The sequence below is a fragment of the Phoca vitulina genome, unplaced genomic scaffold (genome assembly GCF_004348235.1).
Source record: "Phoca vitulina isolate PV1807 unplaced genomic scaffold, GSC_HSeal_1.0 scaffold30, whole genome shotgun sequence".
Lineage (NCBI taxonomy): Eukaryota > Metazoa > Chordata > Mammalia > Carnivora > Phocidae > Phoca > Phoca vitulina.
In genome coordinates this window covers 12,100,996-12,121,411 of record NW_022589733.1, presented here as the reverse complement: position 1 = coordinate 12,121,411, position 20,416 = coordinate 12,100,996, and positions in this window count along the sequence as shown.

Genomic DNA, 20,416 nt, shown 5'->3' with positions numbered 1-20,416 from the left:
GAGTGTTTGTTCTATTTATATGAAAAATGCCATTGGAGTTTTGATAGGGATTTCACTGAATCTGTAGATTGCTTTGGGTAGTATGAACATTTTAACAATGTTAATTCTTCCAATTTATGAGCATGGAACGTCTTCCTATTTATTTGTGTCTTCTTCAATTGCTTTCATCAACATCTTATAGTCTTCAGTGTATAGGTCTTTCACCTCCTTAAATTTATTCATAGATATTTTATTCTTTTTGATGCAATTGCAAATGGGATTGTTTTCTCAATTTCTCTTAAAGTTCATTGCTAGCGTATAGAAATGCAACAGATTTTTGTATATTGATTTTATACCTTGCAAGTTTACTGAATTTGTTTATTAGTCTAACCATTTTTTGGTAGAGTGTTTTGGGTTTTCCATATAAAAAATCATGTCATCCACAAATGGTGACAGTTTTACTTCTTCCTGTCCAATCATTGGTTTTACTTTTTAAAAAGGTCCAGCCTTTGCACACTTTTCAACAGTCTTATAAAATTTCCAATTCAAGCCACCGCTAGCTCTGGTCTAGACCACAATCACAACCTCTAGTTTGCTTGCTTCCATTCCTCCCACCCAAAAAAAGTGTATTTTCCACACAGAAACATTTTAAAACATGAGCAAACAACATCAAGATGCCCTATTCAAAACTCATCAGTAACCCATCACACTTAGAAAAAAACAAGCTACAAAACTGCCAATAATGTGGAGTACATTAACTGGCTGATCTCATCTTTCTCTCTCAATTTCATTCTTTGGTTATTCTGGCCCAATTATCTTTTTTTTTTTTTTTTAATGTTGAGTTTGCTCCTACTTTAGGGGTTCGTCACTTGCTTTTCCCTTTTACTGTAATTCATGTTTCCTCAGATCCCTAGCTAAATATATACATATATCTTTTTAATTATATATATTTTAATTTTAATTTTAATATATAGTATATTTATATATAATAAAATCTCTCTCTCTGCCCTACTACAGTATAAGCCCCATAAAGGCCAGGGCCTGGTATTCCTGGTTCACAGCAAAATCCCTAGTCTCTGGAACACTGCATGAGGCAGCTTACAAACTAGTTAAATAGTTTTGAATTACTACTAAATTATTCCATCATCAATTTGACAAATACTCATAGAGAATTTGGAAAGTGATGACAAGTTCTGAGATACACTAATATAAGCAAAGGGATTCACCCTCAAGGGCTTTTAGTCTAGTTTATGAGAGAGATCATAATCAAATTATTATACCAAATAAAAAAATTATAACTGTGATTAGGACAGGAAAGAAGGACTAAGAGCTAAGCTGGAAGTCCAAAAACTCTCTTGAAGAAAGAAAGGGTGTTTGAGCAAAGACATAAAGGATAAATGAGAATTAACTGTAAAAATTAAAATGAAGTGAGACAGAGCATCCTAGGCAGAGAAAACAGTATGAGAAAGAGAGAACGGGGAAGGCATGAAGATCCAAAGGAATGCCAGTGTAAACAAAACAGAGAAGAAGGGGAAAGAATATGGCAGCCGATGGGCCTTCTAGAATCTACTGCAGTCTAACAGATCACCGGGAAGCTTAGTGGCTTAAAACAACAATAATATTTATTTTGATAATGAACCTGCAGTTTAGTTAGGGCTCAGTAAGGACAGCCTCTCTGTTCCATGTGGCTGAAGCAGAGGTGCCTTAAAGATATGATTCAACAAGCAGGGGGTGCTGGAAGCATCATGTATATCCAACAGGCATCACTAGCTGTCAGCTGAGAGCTCAGCTGGGGCCATCAGGTGGAACACATTAATGTAGTATCTCCATGTCTACTTAGCTTCCTCCTATCATGACAACTGGGTATCAAGAGTGGGTGTTCAAGAGAACAAGGTGAAAGTGCTTGGCAATTTTTATGACCCGGCATTAGTTTGGTATTACTCTTTTGGTCAGTCTGGCCACAAAGCTATTCTAGTTCCAAGGGAAGGATGCATAAATTGCATGACTCTGTGAGAGTGTAAATATCACATTATAAGAATATTATGTGGGATGGGGCATGTTGTGGCATCATCTTTGATAAAATATCATCTGCCATGATAAGGTTGCATACACAGGTGGACCTGGACTAGAGAAAGCCTGGAAGTCAATCTTCAGTTTTATCTTCATCCCTAAAGGAGTGAGGTGTCCAGCATGTACTCTGAAATGACTACTTTGGGGTCTGGGTGAAAATAATAAGAAGTAGGTGATTTTATGAGATATTTATTTGGAGGAAAAAACCATCCTGCCTTGATGACAGATTGATTATGAGGATGGAGGAGAGAAAGGAATAAAATTAAGCTACTTATCTATTTCCTGGTAACAAAATCTAGGTATGATTAGCCTGCATTTTATAAACACACCTTGGGTTTCTGAATTGTTTTAGTGTGGATGACTTATTCTCTCCATCCATTCATTTGTCCATTCATTTATTCAAAATATTTTTAAGGGTACCAAGCATGAGCAGGGTATATATAAGGGACTAGAGATTATAATTTCAGGACAGGTGACATTAAAGAATTCACAGTCAAGTGGCTGGAGCATATTATTTTATGTTTCTTGGGACATCCAGTGTAGACCCTATGAAACCATGTTCATAAACCATCATTGCCAGAGACAAGATGCACCTGTTCCAGGGACTGCGGTTAGGGAAACTCTCAGATGTGGTTACACTGGAGCTAAGTTTTGAAGGGTGAGAACATAGAGGAAGAATTAGCAGAGACAGGTCGGGGCAGGGTTTTAAGCAGATAGAACAATGTTTACAAATACACAGAAACATGAACACCATGTTGGGAAACGGTGTTCCAAATCTTCATCTAAAACTGCATAGACAGATGAATCTAGAGATTTTGCCATGTCCACATGATTAAGGACTACGTGTACTCGCTAAGAGTTCAAAGTTTCTGTCTCATGCTACCTTTGAGTCTCAAGGTTTTCAAGTAAAGTGATGATATTATCTGATGTGTTTTCAAATAATTACCTTGTTCTATTTTCTACAGTGCTGTAATTTCAGAGGGAGGGAAGCCATACAGAATATTCTTGAATCCATATAGACATGAAGAAATTACCATCCAAACCTAGGCTAGGATATTGAAGAGAGTGAGAAGTGACTAAAAATAAGAGGAGTTGAGGAAGCTCATCTTCCAGAGGAGTTTCCAGTAAAGCTGATCATTAAAATGACACAAGGAGATACTTCATCTTGTGTTACTTCCTCAAATACTGATTTGGGGCCCCACACTAGAGATACTTAATCAGTAAATGAGTTATATATGAAGATATATTTCTATTTTTAAACTTTTTTATCAGCAACATTTCAAGTCTATTAATAATAGTGAATATCTTAATAGCACTCTAAATACTTCCCATATAGTATCTCTTTAAAATGCACAACATTCATATTGGCCAGCTTGTTGTTATCATCTTCAATTTGTAAGAGAGAAAAGTGATGCTGAGAAGTTAAGTAACCTGGTCAAGGGAACTCAGCCAGGAAGTGTTGGACCAAGCATTGAAACCCAGAATGCCTTTAAGACCTGTTAATCCAGACAGGAACGGGATTAGGGTAAAGCAGATGAAGCACTCACCACAGTGAGGACAGAATTTAGGGGGATGCCAAAAAACTCAGTAATCAAGATAAATAATAGGTAATGGAATATTTTATCAATTCAAAACTAATGCAAAAATTCATGATGAACAAAATAAAAATTTTAAATGAAGACAGGATGAGCATGCTATGCTATTCTTCCTTGCCCACTATAAGAACCAGAGATGGTTCCTCTGGATATGGCACATGTTTTGGAGCAGAATTCAGATGTCCCATTTGGGGAAGCTAATTTGGGGGAATGTTATATTACTCCATTGGGAATATGTAGCATATCTAGTTGAGGCCATGGAACCAAACAGAGCCAGAAAGAGAGCACATGAAGAGTGAAAAAGTGAGCATGGTGTAAAGCCAAGAAAAATACTTATAGCAGCAATGTCCACAATAGCCAAACTGTGGAAAGAGCCAATATGTCCATCAACAGATGAATGGATAAAGAAGATGTGGTATATATATGCATATATATATATATATATATATATATGCATACATATACAATGGAATATTATGCAGCCATCAAAAAGAATGAAATCTTGCCATTTGCAACGACTGATGGAACTGGAGGGTATTACGCTGAGCGAAATAAGTCAATCAGAGAAAGACATGTATCATATGACCTCACTGATATGAGGAATTCTTAATCTCAGGAAACAAACTGAGGGTTGCTGGAGTGGTGGGGGGTGGGAGGGATGGGGTGGCTGGGTGATAGACATTGGGGAGGGTATGTGCTATGGTGAACGCTGCGAATTGTGCAAGACTGTTGTTTAACAGATCTGTACCTCTGAAGCAAATAATACATTATATGTTAAAAAAAAAAGAAGAAGAAGAAGATAGCAGGAGGGGAAGAATGAAGGGGGGGGAAATCAGAGGGGGAGACGAACCATGAGAGACTATGGACTCTGAAAAACAAACTGAGGGTTCTAGAGGGGAGGGGGGTGGGAGGATGGGTTAGCCTGGTGATGGGTATTAAAGAGGGCACATTCTGCATGGAGCACTGGGTGTTATACACAAACAATGAATATAATTACTCTATACCGCAATCAAAAACTAATGATGTAATGTATGGTGATTAACATAACGTAATTTTAAAAAAAAAGAGTAAAAAAAAAAACAAAAAACAAAAAACTTAGGGATTGAGCTGGTCTCCCAGATAGACTGATCCATGCTATCAGGGATACTGTCAGTACATATCAAGACTGAGTTAAACGAATGGGGACCAAAAAGCAGTAAAACAGCATATCTGCTCTCACAAAAGACATGTTTCTCTGCCATGGCTCATGTTACCAACATTTTATAACCTACCAAACCACAGATAACCTCAGAAACTAAAGTATTTATTTAGTGAAATAATAGTGGATAATAACAGAAATAATTATTAATAAAATAATAATATATGTTATTGCATTGTGCTCAAAGAATAGAGTTGGAGTGCTGATTTTAAAATTACTTTGCAATAAAAAAATACATTTGGATCTTTACATGGGTATTGGAACCAGATACATGTGGGCTAGAATTAATAGATTTGCCACAGAGTAGCTATGTTACTTTCAGGGAGTAATGTACCCACTCTCAAACACTCCTCCATTTATATACTGAAATATCTAATTGTAATGATGACAGAATAATGTATCAGAAGTGTCCATCTCAGGGTTCGACACCCTAAGCAGTATGTTTCTTTCTAAATCCCCATGAAAGAGAAAGGGAGCGAAAGTCAGAAAAATGTCTGCGATGCTTTACTTTCTTCCAGGAAGAAATGCACTTGATTTACCAACCTTCATTTCAGTGCCATGGTCAAAAACTTGGGCCATTTTCTTACTAGTACTACTTTAAAGCCTTGTTTAAAGGCTTTAACAGACTGTCCCTCAAAGGCCATTACATTTAAATTTGAATCTCCACAGAATCTTTTCAAAAACTTAGGTGACTATGGACATTGCACTTATGTGTAAATATAATCAAATTTATGACTGCTCAATACTGGTGACTACTGATTCACTGGTGAGAAAAATATAAAAACGTCAGAAAAGAAGAGCCCCTTCACACCTAGATGAAGAGCAGTCAAACACCGCTTAAAATATGCCTGATAGTTTTTGTAACAGAACCTTACAAAACTCCTCAGAGCATGACATAAAAGAGATTCCTGGATGCTGCAAGGAAGATGGAGTAAACAGAATTACCAGACTTTAGTTCCTAGTGTTTTCATCAACCGTTTTCCCTCCAGGTAATTGTGATTTAATTTTTTTAAACAATCAAATCCTATGAGCAATGGTGATTGAAAATGCAGGTTTGAGCCCTGGTCACAGCAAATCACATTTAAAAAAACAGAAATATGGGCCTCCAGTAATATAAACACAAATAGGAGAATGTAAGCAACAGAGCTAAGGAACGGATCTGGTAATCTGATGAATCATTATTTATTATAAGGAAACTTTTCTTGGTGCCTAGAATATACAAATTATCTTTTGTGTGTGTGTGTGTGTGTATGTACACATATATATATACACACACATATATATCTCTCACTATAGAGCATTCTATATATATATATCACTTTATAATTATATACATATTTATACACAGCTATCTATACACACATACACACACACACATATAATTACTCTATACCGCAATATACCTTTTGGAAAGATAAAGAGCAATGAAAACGACAGAAAAACAATTTTGGCAAAACAAGAATTATGACCCAAAGAGTTTTTAATTTAGTTAGAAAGAAAAAAAAAAAGGAAAAAATTAACTATCCAAATTAAGAATATAATAAGTGTTAGCTATATTTGCTATTTCTCTCCTTGAACAGAAGTTGGCAAATTATAGCCTGTGGGTCAAATCTACCCCACCATTTATTTTTGTATGGCCCATGAGCTAAGAATGATTTAAAATTTTAAATGTTATATAAATGTCTACATAATATCCTCCATTTTGCTTCTCAGCCCAAAAAACCTAATATATTTACTATCTGGATCTCTACAGAAAAAGTGTGCCAGTCTTTATCCTAGAGGGGTATCTTTTTTTTTATTTGTTCAGAAGATTATGTGCATTCATACCAAAACTGAGTGCTCACTATGTGCCAGGCCATATATTAAGCATTTTCCATGGATTCTCCCATTAAGTGTCTATAATAGTATTTTATAGGTAGCTACTGTTATGATCTCTGTTTGCTGGCAGAAGAAACTGAGGCTCAAAGCTGACAAGTTTCTTACTTAGGGCTACCAGGTCATGGAGTGCCGTTGAATAAGGTAGAAACTCTGACCTTATGACTGCTGAGCACGCACTTCCAAGCTTTCCACTGCCTTTCCCTCTGCTGATTGTAACGTCAGTTCTCACGTAAAAAAGGTTGAGAAACAAAAACAAGGCAACCTAGACAGGGGAAATCAAATGAGCCACAAAACCAGTATTTAGAAAACCAAAGTTCAGGAAGTGTACTGAGCATTGATGTGAACAAGGCATAGTTCAGAAGAAATGAAGGATAATGTTAGAGTTGCAGATAACATTTAGTTGGCAAGATGTATTACAGACCAGGTACATTTCCTTTTTAGAATGAAATAAGAAGTCACAACCAGCCCTAAGCTCAGAGCCCACCATATAGGAAAGAGGCCCTCAGAACACTTGGGCTACTCAAGGCTCTATGAAGCCTGCCCATCAGACACTCCCACTGCCATCATGGACCCCAAAAAGATGAAGGCTCTGAGACTTGAAGTCATGCCTTGGAAGATGGGTTGAGGGGCTGGGGATATTCCTAAGGCCTAAATCAAACATAACCATTCTCAGACCAGACAATCAATCTAAGAGGTCTCTGTAAAGAGACGTCATGTTTAAAAGCAGACAAAGGACATGAGGATCACTGCTGAGAAAGATACAGATTCTACTGTTAGCTCAAATGCTTATTCTGGTGCAAGTTATTTAACCCCTCTTGGCCTCAGTTTCCTCATCGTCATTATGATAATCAAATCTCATGGAGTTCTTGTGAATATCAAATATGTTTATATCTACATAAACTAAGTGGCTGGCAGATGGTAAGTGCCGTGTCAGTATTTTTGTTGTTATTGCTATTATTATTATTACTATTATTATTGCTGTTATTTTCATGAAAGATGGAACAGAGAAATTAAAAACTGCCTATTTTGAGGAAGGGGAGAAAGAAGTGACTAGTAAGAGACTACCATAATATTCAAGGTATAAGGTTACCAAAGGATGAAAATGTGAAATGAGAGATGTTGAATTTTCAGAGGCAGAATTTACAAGACCCTGTAATAGATTAGATATGTTGTATAAATGAGGCGCTATTTAAAGATAATTTGCGATAAGACAAAGATATGCACATACTGTTACTACCAGATTTGGGTTCAACTTGAGGAATATATTGCAAAAGGGTAAACACACTAAGAAAATATAATTGTCACTTTGTGTTTTAAAAGGAAAGCTGAAAAACTGCAGCTTGGGGATCATGGAAGAATTTCACCTAATAAAAAGAAAATTAATGCTCGTTTTGGGTCCCTGTGACTCAATGATAATGAAACGTATGCATTGCTTTGATAGAACCTTACATCAGTGCAGTTACTACAATAATGTTCTAGTCCAGGGGTTGGCAAACTGTCTATAAAGCAACAGAGAATAAATCTTTTAGGCTTATGGTCCTTAAGCCTATAAAAAAGGCTAAATTCTAATTGATAAATTCTGTCACAATTACTCAACTCTGTCATTGTAATGTGAGAGCAAACATAGCCAATATGTAAACAATTGGGTGTGAATGTGTTCTGATGAAATTTTATTTACAAAAACAGGTGGCTCGCTGAACTTGACCCATGGGCCATCGTTTTCCCACTCCTAGTGTAGTCAATAACCAAATGTGACTATCTTCACAGTTTGTTTGTTTGTTTTTGTCATAATAGTGCCCTGATATATTCACATGTGTGTACCTAGGGGAAATGTCCATCATATTATTGGCAAACCAGCATATAAAGCAATATGTAGCAATATAAGCAGTATTTTAAAGTTTATCAGAATAGGTCAGAATTTTGACTACTGTGAATATATGAATCTTCCAACTACCGATGTGTAAAAATGAGTCTAGGAATCATGACAGAATTTTCATAAGGATTAGAGTTAATATAGGTAACATACTTAATGCCCTGCCATACGAGGTTAAGATTTTTTAATTGATAGCTAATAGTTTCATTCCTATAATAGTAACTTAGGAAATTCAATAGCCTCGAACAGATATCATGAATGTGTGTGTGTGTATTTTTCCCTATCCAGGTAGACAGAGTGATAGACAGACATGTAGAAAATACAGTCGAAGACCTTAGATTAAGAATAAGGACACTGTGTCTTAATAGATAGCACCATATCAAGAAAAAATTCCATGCCTTTTAATAAATCTACAGATTGCAAGACATGAACTCTGATAGTTCCTTTTCCTTATAATTTCTCATTGAGTACTCTCTTCAGCTCATACACGCCTTCTGTAAGTAGGAAGTAGCCAATTACAAGGGATAAATACTATGCTAGTTGAGTAGTTTAGGAAGTAGAAAAACATATGAGACAACTTCAAAAAGAAAAGGACTAAATTCTTACATTCAAATAATTTCAACCTCTTGCATCAGGAAATATGAGTGTCTTTTAAAAAAATAAAAGAAGTTGTTCATTGACACCATGATCAAAATGATAAAGCATTCACGCCAGAATCTCTTTGCTGATCCAGACAGGAAAAGGTACTTCACACGGCTGTAGTTAGAACTGTTGGGGAGCTTTATGACTCCTTTAAACATGCAAAAGTTGTTATTCTGCAATTGTATTTCTAGGATGATGGGTACTTAAGATGAGGTGACTCACCTTCAGAATATACCAGATAATTACCTGGCTCCCCCCTACTGTAGTAAGGTGTTAATTATAGAAGCTAATTAGTGACCTGTTTGAAGAAGATCTGATCATATGGGTTTTCATTTATGGGTGTATATTCTCTATATACACTGTGGAGAGAACCTTCCAGCAACTGTGATTATTACCATTATCTCATTTTTATTGCTTTTCCCATTCAAAGGGAGACCACAGAAAGTCAACAATGTGGTTCATTTGCTTTAGCAAACCGGAAAATGCAAGATAATATTATTTCCTTATGAGTTAGAAACTACTGAAGAATATAACTACAGGTTCTAAAAGTTTAGTGTGGCATCTGAATAGCAATCCCGGGTAGGCATATCTCAACTTTCCTACGTCCTGTGAAAACATGTAACATATTAAACTGATAACACAATCAAAAGTTAAGGCAGACAATGTAAAATTCTTTCAAACCAGGTTTTTGTGAGCTTTGTCTAACATCTCTAGAGCTCAGTTTGCAATGTGAGTTGATGGCCAACAATTTCTCCTGGTTTGTCACTATAGGCAAACCCTCTCCTCTGAAAAGAAAGCAGATATATTAGTTCTCTCTCTCTCTCGCTCACTCGCTCTCGCTCTTCCCCTCCCTCCCTCCCTCCATCTCTCTCTTTTCCTATGAGTCAGTGACCCCAGGTTTATACCAATCAGAATTTTTTCTGATTGTACCTTTTGGATGTAGTTACTAGTTTGGTTTTTTTTTTTTTTAATACTTTTTTATTTGAGATAGAGAGTGAGAGAGAGAGAGCACGAGTGGAGGGCAGAGGGAGAGGGAAAAGCAGGCTCCCCACTGAGCAGGGAGCCGGATGCGGGGCTCGATCCCAGGACCCTGGGACCATGACCTGAGTTGAGGGCAAATGCTTAACCAACTGAGCCACCCAGGTACCCCTGTAGTTACTAGTTTTGATATGACTACAGTATACTATTTCTCCCTGGACTGCCTCTACCTCTTTTTCTATATCAAAATATGAACTACTAATTACCAAAAATGACAAGGCATGATATAGGGGGAGATGGATGACAGCTCATCACATTGGGAAATAGAAAATCATCAAATAGATTGCAAAGATTGTTCTGGCAAAATTTACAACTAGGGATTTTACCTTTGATATATTCTTAGCTGAACATTTTAGGGAATGAGGAAATAAATTCAGGATAATATTATACTTCAATGTCTAAAACTACTCTAATTGGTTAACTGGTAAGCTGAAAGAAAAAAAAAAGCAAAAAGGCTCTGTTCATAATCCAGCAACCCTCACTATAGATCTGAAAAGGGAGGGAGGGGTCCAGAAATAATCAGGTGACAATAACCAGTGTCTTAACATGGTTCAGCAGAGCTAGAAAAGGGGGAACTCTGTATAAGGAGTTTATTTAAGAGGAAATACCAGGGAACAGGAACAAAAGGCTATAAAAGGGAAACAGGAAAGAAAAAGGCAATGCAAGTGTGTGTGTGTGTGTGTGTGTGTGTGTGTGTGTTTTAAGATTTATTTATTTGAGAGAGAACAAGAGAGCAAGAGTGAGAGGGGCAAAAGGAGAGGGAGAGAGAGAATCCCAAGCAGACTCCCTGTCCAGCGTGGAGCCTGACACGGGGCTCAATCTCACAACCTTGAGATCATGACCTGAGCCAAAACCAAGAGTTGGACCTTTAACCGACTGAGCCACCCAGGCGCCCCACACGTGTGTTTTATTAAGTCAAGTAGCACATGGGTAACTGGAACCAGATCTCACTCTCTAAAATCTGTTTACCTTTCAAAGGAAACAAAGAAACACTCTCAGAATTGGCAATTGGAGAATGAAGCATTTATTTATTTTTGAGCAAGAGAGAGAAAGCACAGGAGCAGGGGCAGAGAGGGAGGGAGAAGCAGACTCCCCGCTGAGCAGGGATCCTGATAGATGCAGGGCTCAATCCCAGGACCTGAGACCATGACCTGAGCCAAAGGCAGATGCTTAACCGACTAAGCCACCCAGGTGCCCCTATTTCCCATTTTTAAAAAAGTAATGTTAAAGAGTATTCACACCTCACGATTCTGAGTCGTGACATGACATTGGCATCCAAGAAGCCCAAAGAAAGATAGCAAAACTCATGAGTGAGGCAAGAAGCCATCAGAACAAAGGGAGGTGGGGCCACAGAGAACTTTATCTTCAGCTGGAGTCAGAGGTGAGAGAAGGAAGCAGGGCAAAGAGGCATCTGATGAAATCAGAATCAAGACTGATTCACACACCTGTACACACAATTGAGTCAGTTTGGATCACTCCTCAATTTCTGCAGAGCCAGGAGATGGGGAAAAAAATGAGCTCTCTGAGCTTGAGAAAAAGAACAGCACGTCATCATGAAGACTCAGATGATCTTATCATTCAACCAAAACTACAATTAAAACTAGAAGAAAATTTAAGGAAATGTCTGACATTTTCCGAAGAATCTGAAATGCCTCAGTCTCTATAAAAGTCTATAAAATTTCTCTCTTCAGCACTTCATCTATGGGATAACAATGTGCCATTAGGAGGAAAAAAGACAGCTGTATGATGGCAGGGGGGAAAAAAACTGTAAGGGAACTGAAAATGCAACAGAAGAATTTATGTATGCAAACAGACCAAAAAAGGAACCGACATGGCATCAAATTGGATTAATAGCAGAGCAGACAAACTAAGAAGCTCTCCCACGAAATAAGCAAACACGTAAAGGGGATGTAGAGTAAGAAAGGTGGGTGGTCGCCCTGTTTATTATAGAGTCCTCTGCTCTCTAGCAACTTGGGAGCCACACAGCCCAGGCGGTAGCACAACAACAAGAGGAAGACGAGCCTGGATCTCTGAGTCACCATTTGGAAGAGAAATACTCTGAATCACACTGTGCCATAACAACAACAAAGTCCTTTACTGTGTTAAGTCACTGAGGTTCTTTCATCTTTCCTTCTTCCTTCCTTCCTTTTTTCCTTTTTTCCTTCCTTCTTTCCTTTCTTCCTTTCCTCCTTCCCCCACCCTCCTTTCCTTCCTTGCTTCCTTCGTTCCTTTTATCCTATGACTACAGAATAGTCTACCCTCCTCTGACTAACATAGAAATAGGAAAATAGTTGTTCTATACAAATTCGCCAATACCTCTGTTAGCTCAATTTTTCACTAAGATTATATGTTACAGAAGAGTACTTACTAAAGATGAAGGAAAATGTGATTATATATATATATATATAATATATGTGATATATAATATATATATCTAATCACATATATAATAAATATATATCACATATATATATATCAAAATTTTTCACCTAATTTCTGGAGATCTATATTAATCATGACAAAAGATGAAAATGGTTTCTGAACATGTCAGTTGCATTAAGCATTTTCAGATTATATACTTGCCTAATCCAAAAATATGCTAGTTACAAAAATGTTAAAATGACTGGCAAATAATTGAGATATTATTTCAGAATAAATGAAAATCAAAGCTGAACAGCATTAGATAGGAGGGAAACATCATTTCATATTGATAAAAGGTACAATTCATAATGGACTTAAGAGTCATAAATCATTAGGTAACAAAATACTGAATCAAAATAAATTAAGTAAAAGCTCTTTGAAAATGGAATGTGACTTCAATACAACTTTCTCAGCTTTGGACAGATCAAGTAACTCAAAGTGAAACTAATAGAGGTTTTGAGTAATTTAATTCAAAGGGCTGAAATACATAAATAAAATGTATAAAGAAATAACCAAACATTGGGGCGCCTGGGTGGCTCAGTCGTTAAGCGTCTGCCTTCAGCTCAGGTCATGATCCCAGGGTCCTGGGATCGAGCCCCGCATCGGGCTCCCTGCCCTGCGGGAAGCCTGCTTCTCCCTCTCCCACTCCCCTGCTTGTGTTCCCTCTCTCGCTGTGTCTCTCTCTGTCACATAAATAAATAAAATCTTTAAAAAAAAAAAAAGAAATAACCAAACATTAATGGATATTAAAGTGCATAACTAATACCAAGAACTGTTCCCTTAAAAAATAAAACTGCTATCAGCCAAACCCTTAGATGCTTTGTCATATGTAATTCAAAGCTCCTTAAACACAGGAGTGAACAGGTAGAAAGTTAGAACACTTTTCGAAGGACATAAACTCATTTTTATTTTAGCCTTTTAAAGGTTTTCTATTATCAATAGATAAATTCCAAATCCTTAGTATGATTTTAAAGTCCCTGCCGGTGGCTTGGTATGATGAGTATTTCTTCAACACTTGACCAAGGCATAAGGCATTCCATCAGTAAGAGCTAGAAAAGATCTAAAAAATAAGGTTTGGCTGTACACCATTCAGAAAAGGTAGAAGAATGCTCCATCTTAAGACACTAGAAATAAATGTGAACATCTGGGGTCCTATAAATTCAGTTTTGTGTCGTTGTTACAATTATGCCTTAGTGACAGCTCTATGGTATATATTATCTTTTCATTGAACAGCCTCTCCCTTAGAAAGGTCAGTCCACTACCATCTGCATCTGGACATGAAACTAACTCCAGGAAGTGTTCTTAGACATATCGACAGAGCAAAGTGAAGCAGGGTCTGGCCAACTATTTTCAGGAGACTTAGTCCCCAAAGTGACATTCAGAAGAAAGACAAACAGTAGCAATGGTGTTTGTGAGGCAAGAATGTTGACCCATGTTCAAGTGAGCAGATGAGTGCTGAGATCTGACCTGCCTCAGCTTCCGTAGTGTTGGGGGACTCTGAGCTACAAAGGACGAACAGAGGAAATGGACTGGGGTCAGAATCCTTGAAGGGATGAGGGGATTAGCATGAAGTGCAGGCAGGGTCACTGTAAGTTGGGAGAGAACTCTCTCCAAAGCAGCAATTATTAATTGCCAGCAATGACATTAGAAGTCACTGGACCATGGATAATCCTAGATCAAAGAAAAAGGGTTGGAATTTCAGGGTAGGAGGTTGGCATAGAGGATATCCTGGAACAGCATTTTTTTGAAGCAGTACCTATTCTTAGGACTGAACTCTGTCAGAGGCAAAGCTCTACTACCTTGAAAGACAGGAAATTATAAGCCTGGCACCTGGTATCATAGGGCAATTCTTATTTTTCTCAAAAAGAGCAATTATGTAGGTAATTATGTTACAGCAATAGCTAATATCTGTGTAAGACATTACCTAAATAGGAACACACCTTGTTAGTTGTACAGCTGTATCATTAGTCTTGTATATTTACATTTCAACATCAAGAAACTTTCTAAGGTTTAAATAGATTGGAAAGGGACCAGATAAGATTACCAAACTGAACCCATAACGTATCTACCTCGAAAACTTACATTCACTACTGTCCATTCTCACCTTTGTCCAAGAAACTCAAATCTCCCCTCTTCCACTTCTCCTATCGTGAACCATCCTCCACAGAATTACCACAGTGATATTTTGAAAATACTGTTCATGCCATTCTTTTAAAAAGTTTAATGTTTCTAGTACCATTTAATTGAAATCAAACTCTGCTCAAGGCTTTCAAAGCCATGCAAGATCTTGCCTCTCATGGATGAGGTCCCCAAGCTCACCAATGCCAACCCTGCTGGCTGAGCACAGTGCAGGCCCATTGGCTTCCTTTTGGATTCTTGAGCTTCAAGCCCCTTTGCAATGGTGGTGCATTTGTACTTGCTGTTACCTTTTCTTAGATAGCTTTTATTCTGGCTGTTGAAATTACTGACTCCTCCTCACCCTTTGCACATCAGCTTAAATACCACATCCTGGAGGGCCCTCTCCCATTTTATATGTAGTCTTCATCACATTATTCTGTTTACAGAATGCAATACATATTTTTATATGCAACGAAAGACTACTTTCCTTATTTACGTGTTTACTTATTTACAGATCCTCTTCCTTATTAGAATTTTAAGCGCGGTGACGTAAGCAACCATGTCTAACTTGTTAACGACTCTATCTCAATGTTTACAGTAGTACCTAGTATGACGTTAGCACTCAATATTTACTGAATGAGTGAATGGATGCATAAATTAATCAAGAATGCATGACTGTCATCAGGCATAGGGCATCCCTTGGTAACATAAAACCTAAAACCTTCAAGAGTTATCAGCCAAGGGGCAGTATCTGTGGGAAAGAGCAGCTCGAGCAAGTGTTCCAAATTCTGTTGCTCTTAATCTCCCCTTCTCCTCAAGCAGGATCTCATTCTTTTTTCTACTTCTTGTACCACCATTGTCTCCTTTTGTATTCTGTGCACTTTTTAAAAAAGATTATACTTATTTATTTCTTTGAGAGAGAGAGAGAGCACCAGCGGGGGGGGGGTGAGGCAGAGGAGGAGGAGAAGCAGATTCCCTACTGAGCAGGGAGCCCAACGTGGGGCTCGATCCCAGGACCCTGACACCAGAACCTGAGCCAAAGGCAGATGCTTAACTGACTGAGCCACCCAGGTGCCCCTATTCTGTGCACTTTTTAAAGATCTTCATCAAAAGTGGGCAAAATCCACATGAATTATTTACTATTTAATGCCTTTGATAACTCTGCTAAGATACATTGGAACTTTCAAAAGTCGATGAATACGGTTAATGAAAGAGATATGTATAGAGTGAACAGGAAATAAAACTGTGTCTAGCCTAGATGTGACTTTGTCATGAACACTAACTTTCGTAGTTCATTGGTCTTATTCTCCATGAGGTCTCCAAAGGAGAGAGAGAGAAAGAGAAATATCACCAAGAGGAATGGTTAGGCTTCCTCTTTAGTTAAGGTCTAAGAGACACACCGCTTAGATGAATACCCAACAAAAAGACAAATATATACTGGCTTAGTCACTATATGTGAAAACAATCATAACCTATTAAAATTTTTTAAAGCAATAACTGCACAGAGTAACTGGTTATAGGCACAGAAAATATCCCAAGTAAAATATGTGCCCCAAATAAAAAACAGGAGGAGACTCAATGCAAATCAGGAAACTGCACACACAATATCAACTCCTTGAGGGTAGGAACCTATATGCATAAAAATTACGTAAACAGCTAAATGGTTCAGAAGATCAAAAATTCACTAGGTCAAGTTTTCAGAGAAGAGAGCACATGTAAGAGCAGTTTTTAATACAACAATAGGAGTTCCCAAGGTAGAGGAAGATGGGGCAGACTGAGGGGTACAGGTATCCAGAAGTCTGTGGATAGCCAGAAAATGTAAAATATAATTTCCATCATAATTATCATGATGCCTGCCACTAATCCAAGTCATTATAACTGATATTTCAGTTATGTCTTATCCCAACATCTCAGTTCATTTAAATAAATGTTTAGTTCCCCTTGAAGAGTTCCTTGTACTAACTTATGAAGCTTTTTGAATCCTTTTGTAAAGCAACACTGTCATAGTTTTATTTCTTAGCTTCCATTTGCTAAACTCAGTTTTCTCAGATCTTAGTACGTATTTCCTTTTCCTTTATTTAACCATTATTTTTACCCTCCAGTACACCAGGGGTCTATTTGTATAATATACCCTATATTTGCAATAAGAGGACCAGGTCATTGAAGTCAAGGTGTGTGTCAGATATCTTTGTACCCCAATGCCTGTTATAGGTTTATCATATTTAGGCACTCAAAAAAGAATAGCTTACCTTGGAACTGAGAGAGCTCTTAATAGGGCTTCTATATTAGTCAGAAGTCTTTGGTAGCAAGGGTCAGAAACCCAGCTGAGAGAGCTCAAATAAAAATGAATTTATTGACTCATGAAACTTTCAAGTCCAGAGACAAAGCTGGCTTAGGTATGGCTGGAGCCCAAAGGCTCTGACCATTTTATCAGGGGCCCTGTATTTCTCTCTCCAAGTGTCCTCTGTGTTTCCCTCTCTCTATTGGCTTCTCTTTGGATAGAAGCATTCACCAGGAAGAGGGAAAGATAACTGTTGACAACTGTAAGCCAAGCATCTTAACAACTTTCAACACAGAATAGAACATCATTTTATCAAATATCAAGTAGTGTCTCATTCATGTTTCTTTGGTCAGATGTCCTGCTGGTACCAATTGCTGAGCTGGAAAGATGAGTTAGTCTGTTGAACTTCACCAGGACCACACAGTTGGGAAAGGCCAATTCCCCAAAGTCCCACCGTGAGACAGGTCACATATTTCCATCTCGGCTAACCTAACCAGCTTGTTTTCTGAGAAATGAATGCCTGGCAATTAATGCCCAGATATCTGCTTAAAAACACTGAAGCTCTAAGAAGATACTACATGTAGAAGTTGCCTATTTCGTTTTTATTTTGTTGCTGTTGTTGTTACTCAACTAACTTCCCTATGAGACACCCTCCAGGGGTATTTGTTTACAGACTAATAAACTGAAGGTTTTGAGACTAGTTCACTTTATCTCCTTCAGTTTTAAGTTGTAATGGAGCCACAGCTTTTGTCAACCAGCAATTTTCACACCTTAAGTCCTTAACCCTACTAGCTGATGATTAATTTCACAGTCACAGCACAGCTGTATCAGCTTCCAAAGAAAGGATCTGGATATCTCTAACACGGAGTGGGCATGAGGTAAGGCAACAGCAATCATTATTTCACAGGTGTCCGTATTTTTCCTATTTTCTTGAGCCTTGTGAATGTATTTACATGACAATTTGAAAATGATGTCTGGGTTATAATAGCTCCTAGACTGCTAAATACAGTAGGGGCCTGGGGACTTGCAGAGCTGGTAATGGGAAACTCGACTGAGCTAACATTTTGACACTGGCTCCTTCTCAGGAAAGGCAAACAGAGAAGAGGAACTGAAAGGAAGCTGTCACTAGGAAACCAAAAAAAAAAAAAAAAAGGCAACCTGCAGAGTACACAAAAAAGAGACAGAAAAAATAAAGGAGTTAATTAACAAAAAGGTGACATCCAAACACTTGCAAACACAAGTGGGAAGAACTATATCAAGGAGTAGGAAAGATTAAATAAGCAGGCAAACTTGGAAATCACATTCTAATATTGCCAAAAATAAGACACTCTCATAAATTGCGATGAGAGCTGTCAAGGAAAGGACTGTCAGCAAACAAACCTATTGTAGCTATAAAATACACATTGGTCGTTACGAACTTTTTCTTGAACCTAAATCCCTTCCAGTAAGACTCACTACCTTTTCCATGTCTGGTCTCCCATATTAAAATCATGCCTAACACAAACATCTGCCTTAGAGAAGTAGAGACTTTTGGTCTCATGTCGTAGCCTACTATCTTGCAGAAGTTTCTCTTCAGAGAGACATCACTTATTGAGCAATATCTCAGTGCTCTACTCTACGTGTGTCTTCTCACTGAATCCTTAGGATATGCTTGCAAGATTGACACGCTTATCTCCCTTGTAGAGATCATCAGAGGATCTTGGAGGTTAATTCACTCGTACTTTGTCCTGCAAATTGCATATGAAGGGACAGAGACTAAAGGGAATGGATGTTTCCTTGTATTCTGACAACTTAAAAGGTCCGATGAGTGACACCTTGCTTTGTCATGTGGAGAAACTCCCCTCACTAAAGATGTGTTGGATGATAAAGTCTGGTTGGACATACTTTTGAGGAAATTCATGTGTTTGTCAGGTTATTACAATAGCTGATCTCTAGGGCTCTTCCAAAGAGAAGACTCTTGATTCCATAACACCCAGCACTCAATGATTGCAGTTTTACTTTCCACTTCTAAGACAGAGTAATATTTAATAACCAAAAAAAAAAAAAAAAAACCACCCCACACTTCTTTCTCATTCTAACTTTCACTTGAAATGAAGGGGCAGTTCTATCTGACAACTAAAAAAACAAATCATGTCTCTCATTCTAGGCAGAAAGTAAATAGAGCAGAATTACTGAAAATACTAACAATAATGTGAAAATCTGAAGAGATTTCAGGAATATTGGCATTTCATTCACCTCCCTAACATTTGCAATCTGTTGTCAATGCCTTCTCTTGGTCTTTGCTATAATTATCGAACACTCTACTACGTAGCAGGCAAATTTTTGAGTGCATTACCTATATTAATTATTTATGCTTCATCATCCTATAATGTCAATTCCATTATTATCTGCATTTTGCATGAGAAAACAGTAGTACCAAGTTGTTTAATATCTTTCTACAGCCCACAGCTAAAATCAGTGAGGTGAGTTTATTTGAATGAAGAATCTGTACTTGTAGCCACTACATCAGTGTTTCTAAAACTTTAGCAGGCCTTAGAATCACCCAGTGACTTTTCTGAAGGACACAGTGTTAGACACGAATTTCTGATTCAGTGGGTCTGGGGTGGGAGTAAAAAATTTGCATTTCTAACAAGTTCCCAGATGGTTGCTGCTAGTGATCCACAAACCACCCTTGGAGATCCACTGTACTACAGGATACTGCCCCTTACTTAATTTCTCCCATATTCCCTTGAAGGGTGACAGTGACACATTAGTTACAGAAAAGCCTGAAACTAGAGATAAGAAGGTCTGTGAGAGCAGGGAAGACAGTTAAATACTGAACTGGGCTTCCAGGGAAAGCTGTTAAATTGTTCAGAGAGGTCTTTAAAGATATATTTGATTTGCACTTATGCATTGTCATGCTGGAGTACTACACCAGAGAAACATCATGGATTGGCGGGGTGATCCTTCAGAATCCCCTTGTGTTGCATGGGGCTAGAGTGAGACCATAACCTAGTGCTGGGTACAAGTATTTTACACAAAAGCATTCTGATTGAGAACAAGCTAAATCCATAGAGAGGGCCAAGGGTCAAAAGGTGAAATCCAAGTTCAAGAGTAAGAGCCACAGTTTAAAACATATGATAAATCCACATGTTCACAAACATGTCCACTCAAACACCTCCACAAACAGTAGAAGTGAGGCAAAGGGGGGCAGTCATTGGCCACCTGCATTATGGTGTATGGGTGGGGCACTGGTCAAGTGGAAGGTCCAGGAGCTGGGTTCATATGCCATGTCATAGTACTTAATGGAGTGTCATAATACATGAGTCAGTCCATTGGTGCTA